Source organism: Nothobranchius furzeri, chromosome 5, assembly GCF_043380555.1.
Source record: "Nothobranchius furzeri strain GRZ-AD chromosome 5, NfurGRZ-RIMD1, whole genome shotgun sequence".
NCBI classification, from domain to species: Eukaryota; Metazoa; Chordata; class Actinopteri; order Cyprinodontiformes; family Nothobranchiidae; genus Nothobranchius; species Nothobranchius furzeri.
This window is the reverse complement of record NC_091745.1, coordinates 1,339,327-1,350,319: the sequence shown is the minus strand read 5'-3', so window position 1 is coordinate 1,350,319 and position 10,993 is coordinate 1,339,327.

Below are 10,993 nucleotides of genomic sequence, written 5' to 3'. Positions count from 1 at the left end.
GAGTCACACAATCGGATTGCTACAGAATTTGGTACAACACTGGTGTACGGCACACACAAGCAGATAAGCAGTTCCCCTCTTTCCACTTGCTTCATGCTCCCCCTCTAGTATGCTAGCATGTGTGTGGAAAAACGAGGCATTTTTTAGCTCTGTTGGATTCATAACTTCAAAATCACAAGAGCTCAGCGCCACCTACAGTCTGGAGAAACGCCACCACCAACAAAGCCTTCAGAACGTGAACCAAACTCTGTCCTCTGCTCATACACACGTGTGCGTTCTTGCAGAGCAGTCGAGCAGGAAGCTAGCTCAGCTAGCTTCCTGTCCACCAAAAACAAGCGTTTCGTGTACAGAGGATGTTACGGACAGCAGGGTGAGATGTTCAGGGGAGCACTCTGATTGGTTGGTTATGACTGACTAATACAGGCAGAGGGCCAGCATTTGGGAATGATGAGGCTTTTCGAGGATTGGCAAGGATTGATTACGATCAAACGTTTCTGATTAATCTGCCTGCTTCTGGGTTCTTAAATGCCGCTCCAAGTCTGTTTTGAGTGTGTGCACATATTGTCAGAGCAGTTTTTATGTCTAACAGTTTTATCTTGTTTGTTTTGTTTTTAACTAGTCTGTTGTTCTTTGGTGCATCAGCAGACACATTTTATTATCCCAGCACAACCTCTGAAAACACAAAATGATTTTAAATAATATGGACAAAAAGCTGTCAGCCTGATCCTGTGTGAACAACTCAAAGTGAAAGCAGAGGACACGTGATACAGCATGCACTACTGGTTTGAACATGTTGTAGCACATAGTTCAAACAGAAACTAAAACTTTGTCACAGCAAGGTTTCACATTTGATTATGAGAAAATGTGCGTTAAATAAAGATAAAACCTTTATCATAAGAGACTTGTTCAGAATCTCAAAGAAACAAACCAAAAGAAACAACAGAACTGACTAAAGTGATCCTCTCTACGGCTGCTTAGTTCTTCACAAACATGAAGAAAAGCACAGGAGGAACAGCACGGTGCATGTCGTCTTCAGCAAATATTCCATCCCTGGATCCCACCCACTCCCATCCCAGCTGAATATCGCTCTTCTGGGATGACGGGATTTTTAGGTTTTCCAGATGAGGCTTTAGTCAGCTCCTCCACCCATGTGAGCATTTCCAAACACGTGTTTGACAACTTTTTTTAATTATTATTTTAATGAATCCCGCCCTTTCATGGAAAAACAACAAAGGGTGTGGTCCAAGAGGAACAGCTGCAAATAAATAAATAAAAACAAAGTTTAAAAACATTTATCCTAACATGACATTTCTTATATTTACGTGTGTGTGTGTGTGTGTTGTTTACTATTATTTTATTTCTTTGTTTGAGAAAAAGTTAGAAATTATTGTGGCATTTTTACCTAAAACATATGAATAACAGAGTTTACGTCACACGGGACAGGCAAGTGGTGAGTTCGGAGACGAAAACGCACGAACCTTCCACTTGGGGGGATGGGGCGGAAAGTGCTAATTGAAAACAGGGATTGTTTTTATATTCTTTCCATTGTAAACTTACTCTTTGAAAACAATTACCTGCTCTCTCATTACGCTGAGCCCAGACTTTTTGCTTCAGCCTTGTTTATGCTCCTGTCAGAGTTTTCTAAACTAATAGATCTGATGTTTTAACCGAACCCACAACAGCTGGGAGATGAAGGATTTATGGAAAGCTGCAAACTAAGCCTCCCTCTCCCTCACTTTTTGAGATTTCTCACCCCGACGCAACGCTACAAAACGCAGCTGAGCTAAAGCTGCACTTTTGGGGGTGATGCCGGGGTTTTCCGAGTAGAATGTTTAATTCTCTGAGGTCACGGTTGGGTTTGTAGATCTCCAGTCAGTAAAAACGACACACATGGTTTGGGGAGAAGGGAGTAGGCGGTGCTGGTAACATCCTGAGAATCTCCAGACGTAATGCGGCGTATCGTCACACAATGAATGACTGGAAACTTCATGGATGAATGGAAAGTGTGTGATGGCACTAATTCTGTATCTAAATAATGCTGCAAGCTTTCAGCTTTGTTTCTGGTTTTAGACTTTATACTTTCATTAAAAAACATCACAATTAGCTCAGAAATGATCAGAACTGTCCTCATTTCTGCCTTTGAGTGTGTGTGCTTGATCTCTGCCTGGGTGGCTGTCCTCATTCAGAGACTGGTAGGATGTCCTGAAGGCTTCCTGCAGCTGGAGCAGCCTGAGACACACAGACATTGGAGGCCACTCTGGTCACACCCGAGGCATCCCAAGCATGCAGGAACAGGCACTCACAGTGGTCTCCAAATATCACTATGGCTCTGCTGTTTGTGCAAATATAAAAAAAGAAGGGTCAGCGCTCGATCGCCCTCAAAAGGGCAGCTCTGTGTGGTGAGCCACGGCACTCTGGAAACACCACATGCTCCTGATAACAGATTAAGAATGGATAGATGAAGCGCTAACAGTGAACCAAGTGTCTTCCCCCTCTCCTCCCAGCTAATCCTTCCATCCCAGGGGTCAACACCGCCGTGACCTCCCTCTGCATCCAACCTCATCCACCCCTCCCTCCAACACTTCCTGACCCAAAAGCTGCCACGCAGCAGGAGCATGCAGCAGGAGAATAATAAAAAAAGAAGAAAGGCATTTGGATTACCCATTCATGCTATTTTTTCTCCACTTCTGCTCTGATTTATGCTTTGTCCAACTTAGCTGCTGCTCACAATCATGCATTCCTGAATTCACACATGCACCCATGAAGCTTGAGGTTGCTGCTGTCAACAAGACTTTTTCCTAAAGATGGTGCAGCAAATGAGGCAGCTCTTCACTTCAAGTTGAATCAGAAACAACTTTCTTTGAGCAGAGCTGTGTGTCAGTCACGGACAGCAGCTGGAGATGCAGAGGAAGATGTTTGGTGTTCTAGCAGAAGGAGGCTGTATATTACAGGAAATCCAGGAGATGGGCTGATGTTCAGCTGCATCTTCTGAGCCGAGGAGTCAGACACACCTTTTACATCACATGCAAATCATTTTAACCATTTTGTAAACATTTGGGAAATTCCTTTAAAGACTCGAATCCACCCAGAACAAAAATGTGAGGGAAGTGTGAGAACAGCAATGTTTTTCAATGATTAATGACCTGATCTTGTATAGCACATTTCAGAGTCAGAGGACTCCAACGTGCTTTACACTACAGTGTATCATTCATCCATTCACACACACATTCACACACCGATGGTGATGAGCTACGATGTAGCCACAGCTGCTCTGGGGCACACGGTGAGGCTTCCGAGCATCCGTGTCACCAGTCCCTCCAACCACCAGCTGGCTGGGAGGGTTAAGCGTCTCTCCCAAGGACACACTGGCAGGATTCACCGTAGGGAGCTGGCCTGGGATCAATCTGGCAACCCGCTCTACCTCCGGAGCTGGCTGCCCCCGGCCAGCATCTTGGAGGACACAGAGTTTTAGTGTTTGATTGGGGATCTTTTTAGGAAATTCAAATGAAAAATACACAATGTACTTTATTTCTCAGACTTGTATTCAAAAGATGAATAAAACAAAACTTACGTCTGCTATGTTTTATTGATCAGCTAAACAGCTTGATTAAAATATTAAATATTCACAAAAAAGTAAACTAACACAACAGGAGTCAACCCAACCCAACAGATGACACATAAACACACATTCGTCCGTGCTCACTCGGCTCTGATTGGCTGAGTGAATTTGAAGAGTTGAGGCTGGACCAGCAGGACGGTGAAGAGAGCCAGCCCCGGCTGGACTCGTCCCCGTCTTCCTGCCCTGCCCTGGGGGAACCGTGCAGAGGGAGTAGCGCACAAACGAGATGACGGAGTTCTTTAATGGATGACCAACACCCAGAGCAGTGTGTTTTAAAGTCTTCTCTCCACATGGAGCTCTGGTATTCTTCACCCGGGTGTAGTTTTCTGTCTCTGAACACGCCCTGATTAATGATGCTAGTGAGATTTGGGGGAAAGGGAATGAGTCTTTAAGCTGTTGCAGAGTTTCCATAAGTGGCACAGAGCTTGTGCATCAGCTTGTGTGAAAACAGGAAGGTGATAGACTGGCTGATATTATGGAATGAAATCAGTTTAACTCACACAAACAGTAAAACACTGTTTTACACACGATCACACATCTCAGTCAGTTGTTTGGTGATGAAAAACAAATCAAACATCCTGTAAAAACGTTGTTGGGGTGACGGGGCTTTTAGGTAAACCTTCAAGCTGCAAAACAAATTAGCTTAAAACATCTTAGGTGTGTTCTTGCTGTGTCTTTCTAAGTCCATGCTTTCGTTCTTTTTAAACACAGAAACAGTTTTGTTTACCTGTTTGTAGCTACGGTTTCGCCGACGGCTGCCGGCTTCTTCAGGCTGACGCTGATGGTGGCGCGTCACTTCCTTCTCCGTTTATCTGCGGGCAGCAGAGGACGTTGTCGCCCTCTACTGCCCGCTCTCCCCTCTCCGACGATGCAGTCCCATGTGTGGTCCAGCGTGTAAACTCCGTCGTCCCTGTTCATGGTCCCACATCCACGTCTCCTTATCTCTATTGCTTCCTTGATCCATCTTTTGTATTTTTGTTGTTCGGTGGTTATGATCCGTGTGTCGTCCCAGTCCATTATATGGTTTTCTCTTAAGCAATGATCTGTTACGGCTGACTTTTTTATTGTACTTTCTGCTTCTTCTTTTGCTGCTCTTGTGTGTTTACGATTTGCCTCTTTCTCGCACTCCTTTCTGTGTTCTATTGTTCGTGTGTTGAGTTGGCGTCCGGGTTCTCCTATGTATGTTTTATTGCAGAGTTTACATGGGATTTCGTAGATGACTCCACATTTTTGTCCAGCTGATATTTTGTCTTTTGGGTGTACTAGTCTGTTTCTAACTGTTGTGTGTGGCTTTGTTGGTGTGTTTATGTTGTGTTTTTTCATTGTTGCTCTTATTTTTTCTGTTATGCCTCTGATGTATGGTAGGGTTATCACTGGTTTTGGTTCTTGTCTTTCTGGGTTTCTGGTTCTTTTTTTGGGTTGTTCTTTGCTTTCTGTTTTTGTTTGTTGTTTTCCTTTGTTTATTGCCCATGTCGGGTATGCGCAGGTCTTTAAAGCGTGTTGTATGTGTTTGTCCTCTTGTTTACGGTCTCTCTCTTCTGTTACCATGTTTGCTCGGTGATATAATGTTCTGATTACTGACATTTTGTGTATGGTGGGGTGTTCTGATGTCCATGATAGATATTGGTCTGTGTGTGTTGGTTTCCTGTATGTGTTTATGTTTAGGGTCCCGTCGGTCTGCCTGGTGATTTTCATATCCATAAAAGCTATGCTGCCTTCTGTTTCTGACTCATAAGTGAATTTTATGTTGCCCGTGTCGTCCATGTTATTCAAGTGTTGTGTTAGTGTTTCTGTTTGTCCTTTTGGTATGATTTCCAGTATGTCGTCTACGTAGCGTTTCCATAGTTTTATTTTGCAGTTTGGGGGGGCGGTGGCTATGGCTTTTTGTTCCAGGTCTTCCATGAAAAACTCGCACAGGGTGGCTGATAACGGGTTACCCATGGCGAAGCCTTCCAGTTGTTTGTATATTGTGTTATTGTATGTGAAGTAAGTGGAGTTAGCTACCAGTCCTATCAGTTGTGCTATGTCGTCTGCTGTGAGGTTTGTCCTTTTATGTAAAGTCTTGTCCTGTCTGATTCTGTTAACTACTATGTCTATGGTTTTATGGGTTGGTGTTTTTGTGAACAGAGATGTGACGTCATGTGAGATGAGTATGTCGTTGTCTTCTATTGTAATTTTCTTAGTTCTTTTGCCAGTTCTATACTATTTTTGCAGTGTTGGTCTGTGTTTCCTAATAACGGGCAGATGATTCTGCTGATATCTTTTGCCATGTTGTATGTGGTGTGGGACAGCACACGGATCATAACCACCGAACAACAAAAATACAAAAGATGGATCAAGGAAGCAATAGAGATAAGGAGACGTGGATGTGGGACCATGAACAGGGACGACGGAGTTTACACGCTGGACCACGCATGGGACTGCATCGTCGGAGAGGGGAGAGCGGGCAGTAGAGGGCGACAACGTCCTCTGCTGCCCGCAGATAAACGGAGAAGGAAGTGACGCGCCACCATCAGCGTCAGCCTGAAGAAGCCGGCAGCCGTCGGCGAAACCGTAGCTACAAACAGGTAAACAAAACTGTTTCTGTGTTTAAAAAAGAACGAAAGCATGGCTTAAAACATGTTTCATGTGTTCTAACATAGATTTGATTATATTGTAGAGATGAAAAAAAGAAAGAAAAAAACTGATAAAGTGGTTCTCTCAAATGTGTCTAAAAACGTCAGCCAACATGCTTCAATCCAAAAGCAGCTATTGGACCTTTTGGTTGTCATCAGACTGCTGCACTGCCCCAGGTCCTCCATTCATCACACACTTGCACATTTTCCCACAGAACACCACTGGTGTGAACGGTTCTGCGCCACCACTTCAGCTTTAGGACCAACTACCACAGTCCCAAAAAGAAAAACACATTTGAAGTCACGGACAACAAAAAATGTTTGGATCTAGAAAATGGTGACTGGAGTCTAGCGCTACCTCATTTCCTCAGGGAATGTGGGCTTTTGGTATCCGGGGAACATGGCCCACAGATGATAGCCGGGAAGGGGAGGAGTTCCGTAATCAAAAGCTAGCTTGATTTGTAGATTTGCTATTGCTGCTTTAACTAATGTCCAAAATTCTCCAATGAGGCTTTCATCAGTAGAGAAGCATTGGTGTTATTTTAAGAATGCAAGCATTTAACTATTTTAAATTTAAATTAGCAAAGAGAAAAGATGCTGAAAATGATTAGCCTGGCCTGCCAGACTCCTCCTCCGTTTAATTCTGCACAGAGAAAGGATCTGGGAACTCTCCGATTCAAATAACCCCGCCCCCTGAGAATTCTAACCGAGCCAATCAGCGCTGAGTAGCGTACGTCACACACCATAACGCAGAGTTTGTCATAAGCATGGTGACTGAAGTAGAGTTTTCTGCGGCTCTTTCCTCTGTTCTACATGGCTTGTTTGTCTTTTAAACCACAACAAGTAGAAGCGCTAAAAGCATTTCTTCTAAAAAAAAAAAAGGATGTTTGCGCCGATGCCAGACGCCTTTTTTTTTTACTACAGCTAAAAAACTACAACGTAGCGTGGTACAGTCGGCATTTCCGTCTTTTTTCTGGTTGGTTGTTTTTGAGCTGCCTAGTCCCGCCCTCTCTGCTTGTGAGTTACTAGACTAGTGCCCTGTCCACACGTAGCCGGGGATCTGCCAACACGTAGATATTTTTCTACGTTTTGGCCTGTCATCCACACGAAAACGGAGTTTTTTCACACAAAAACAGATCTTTTTAAAAACTCCGGCCAAAGTGAAGATCTGCGTTTTCTCCGTTTTGGGTGTCTGCGTGTGGACGGACAAAACCGGAGTTTTAAGGTCCGCAACGTCACTTTCCGCCACAAAAAAAATGCTGACATCACGTGTGCGACCTGTGTTTACACTAGCCGACAGCATGGATGCCCTCAGAGCTGCGCTCGCTTTATCAATGGTCCAAGCGCTTTCTGCTTGTTTGTTTTTGCAAGAGGAATTACTGCTGCTTGCAGAAGACCACAGACGAAGGACGAGGTTAAGAACGGGGGAAGTACTGCCGCCTACAGGTCTGGCATGTCCTTCACAACGTATTTATCCGGGTACGTGTGGACAGAGTTTTGTTTTAAAACGAGGTGGTGTGGATGCAAGTTTTTGGAGGAGCGGATATTCGTTTTTAAAAAGACCCGGCTACGTGTGGACTAGTTCTCTGTGCAGAATTAAACAGGACGAGTCTGGCAGGCCAGGCTAGAAAATGAAGCAAAGTCAGACGTGGAGGTGATTTTGGTCTCAGTAAATGTGTTGCACTATCACTCAGTATATCAGTCAGAAGAGAGAGGAGGACTGGAGAGTCAAAGGTCAAAGCAGTGCTTTGGGAGGTGGCCCTTCCATTTTTACCCCCACTGTGGACATGTACTGTCTCCTAAACAAGGGGTGCATTGTATGGCCTTCTTTAATGGTGGCGCCAAGTCTATAGGAGCAAGGGTGTCGCCTCTCTGTGGGATCAACATCTGAAGCCTATTTATCAATCAAGGATCAGATGATAAATGAAGCTCTCCCACCAGTCAGCTTCATTCACAGCTGAGTGGAGAACTTGTTTTTTCAGATGTGGACAACACCAAAAGTTAAGGAACCTCTTGTTTGCAAATATACATCATGTCATCATAAATAGTACGACGGTTTCCACGCGGAGGCCTACCTCTGACAGCACGGGTGTAAAAAGCATAGAGTGTTCTCCTTCCGTCAGCATCAACCAGCCATGAACAGGCCTTGGAAAAGGAAGCAGCATCTGGCAGGGATGAGTGGGCAGAGAGCCGCAGAGCTCCCAGCTTCCATCCATGAGGTCATGGTTGACTGCAGGCCCAGGCTAGACCTCATGGGGTCCAACATAGGTTCAGGACCCTCAAGAGTGAGACAGGGTTAGCACAGAAAGGACAAAGCTCCAAATAAGAAAGAAATCACTGTTTTATATCTGTAAATGTCCAAAAGGACTCGTTTAAATTTTACACCTTGGTTGCAGAAAAAGGAGGAACTCATGCAGAACTTTGCCTTTAACTTATGGCGTTCACACAGATCTCCAGTCACAACAGAAGAAAAGCTTTTGTTGATCACACAGCTTTAGTTTGATGAGGGTGGATTTAGACACAGTGGCTCTGCTAGACGCAAAAACATTTTTTTACACTGACTTGACTGATTTGAGAGCCGTCCAAGGAGGTTCTGACATCGTCTCTGCATTTATGAAGGAAACTTTTCCCTGCACAATGACTGGGGCAGAATGAGACACAAGCTGCTTCTTTTGGAATAACTTTTCCGTACGAGACGGCCATAACCCACATTCTAACGCTCCAGAAAAAACCCAGAGAGGGAAGATGTTTGCAGGCTGCTTTAATTCTTCACAGCCGCTCAGCTCAGGCATCTGAAGCTCTTCAGGGCAACGACATTGGAGAAGTGTAGCATCCTCCCTGCTCCTCCCCTCTAGCAAATGTGTGTGTGTGTGTGTGGTCCCCTGCTGCTGGCCCTGCAGATCCAGGTTTTAGAGGTCAGGAGGTCACTGCTGGGTACTGGAATGTTTACGTTGTCTGCTCCCGTTACCGCGGATATCTGGACTGCTGCGCCACGCTCTCCAGGAGGAGTAAGACATTCTTATCTTAGAAAATATGAAGAAAAAAGTTACATGTCTGATAAGTATTTAGCTTCACTGCTTGCTATTTGACGGATGTAAATACGACAAAGAAAAAAAGCTACATTAGACTGATAAAGTTCATATTTGTGCAGAAAAATCTAACAAATTAAACAATTCGTCACTCACAAGTTGTTATTTTAAACTTTATCTTGGTGCGGTTAACTCTGCACATCCCTTGTGAGCAGGCCCTTGAGCATTTACTTGGTCTGACATTCAAATATCAAAGCATGGGAAAGCGTGTCTGAACAGTATCCAGTTTTATTCTTCCTGCTGCCCACCACAATCACACAGTCGCTGATTTTTGACCTTGGAATCCATGTTTGAGCGGCGTGCCAGCAAACAACACCACACGCCACGCCCACCTCCATCTTGCCCCCCTCCCCTTTTGCAAAACTGCATATGAGAAATGTCTGTTTGTTCATGACCCACATTTTAAAAGAGTTGCGAAAGTCTGCAAAAGAAATATTACTGTACCCCGTTGGTGATGGTCTATGCATTATTCAGGGGGCTCACAGACCTAAATGTGTGTGCGGAAGAAGGTGCAAACCCAAAGGGCAGTATATATGAACATTTTTGTAATTCGTTCCTTTCCTCCCCATCCCCCAATTTTACTTCCCCTCTCTGTTTTAACCCCCACCCCGCCGTCTCCTCCTCCACCAGCAGGTTGTTTAATACTTTCCAGATTTCAGCATGCCTTCAACCTCCTGGAAGAGGTACAAGTCTGCTGATGGAATTTGGCGGAAAAAGGTTGTGGGTCCAAACGAGGGCTTCTACTTGTAAAAACCAAGACACCGAGCGCCTCCCATCGGTGGAGAGGAAAAAAGGACAAGCGAAGCCCGAAGGCAATGGCATTTGACAGCCTGAGAAGCAGATGAGTCGATGGTTTGAGCAGGAGAAACAGCTGCAAGGCAAGACTCAGATTGCAATGGATTTGTTTGAAGGTGTTTGTGTGTGAGTGTGTGTTCTTGTACTTACTACATAGGAAGGACCATTTTCCCTACAAAGTGAGGACATTTTTTGGTCCTCACTTTTTTTCAAAGGCATGATGTGATTTAAGTTTTAGTTAAGTTCAGGGTTAGGAGTAGATTGGTTAGGGTTAGGGTTAAGCATGGTGGAGTCACAAAAATGAACAGAAGTCAATAGAGTCCTCACTATGATAGAAAGATAGACACGTGTGTGTGTGTGTGTGTGTGTGTGTGTGTGTGTGTGTGTGTTCTGGAACAAAGTCTTACTGTTTGGGTAAGTGGGACCATTATGGTCACATTATGTTCAAGAAAATTTCATTTAAATTTAGAAACTGATCATTTTTGGCCTTAAAAACATTTAATATCAAAGTTAGTGAAGTAGTTAGAACTCGTCATGGCAAAGGAAATGCTCTGGTGAGAGATGGGAAATATCCTCATGGTGGACTGGAGTGCATGGTAAATGGGCCATGAGCCCCTCTTTGTGGCCCCCGGTTAACCCCCACACACCCAATAGCAGCTCAGTTCTACCCACAACCACTAGATGGCAGTAAATGACAAGTTTTCAGTAAAGGGTGGTAGCACGCCAGACAGATATGTAATTCAATTACAAGAAATGACTAAAAACCAGAACTTCTGGAATCAAATACTAAAGTGAGGCCGATTGAGGATTTAGTCTTCCCTCCTCAAAGAGACAAACATAAATCCAGCAATCTATTAGAAGAATACTGATGTGAT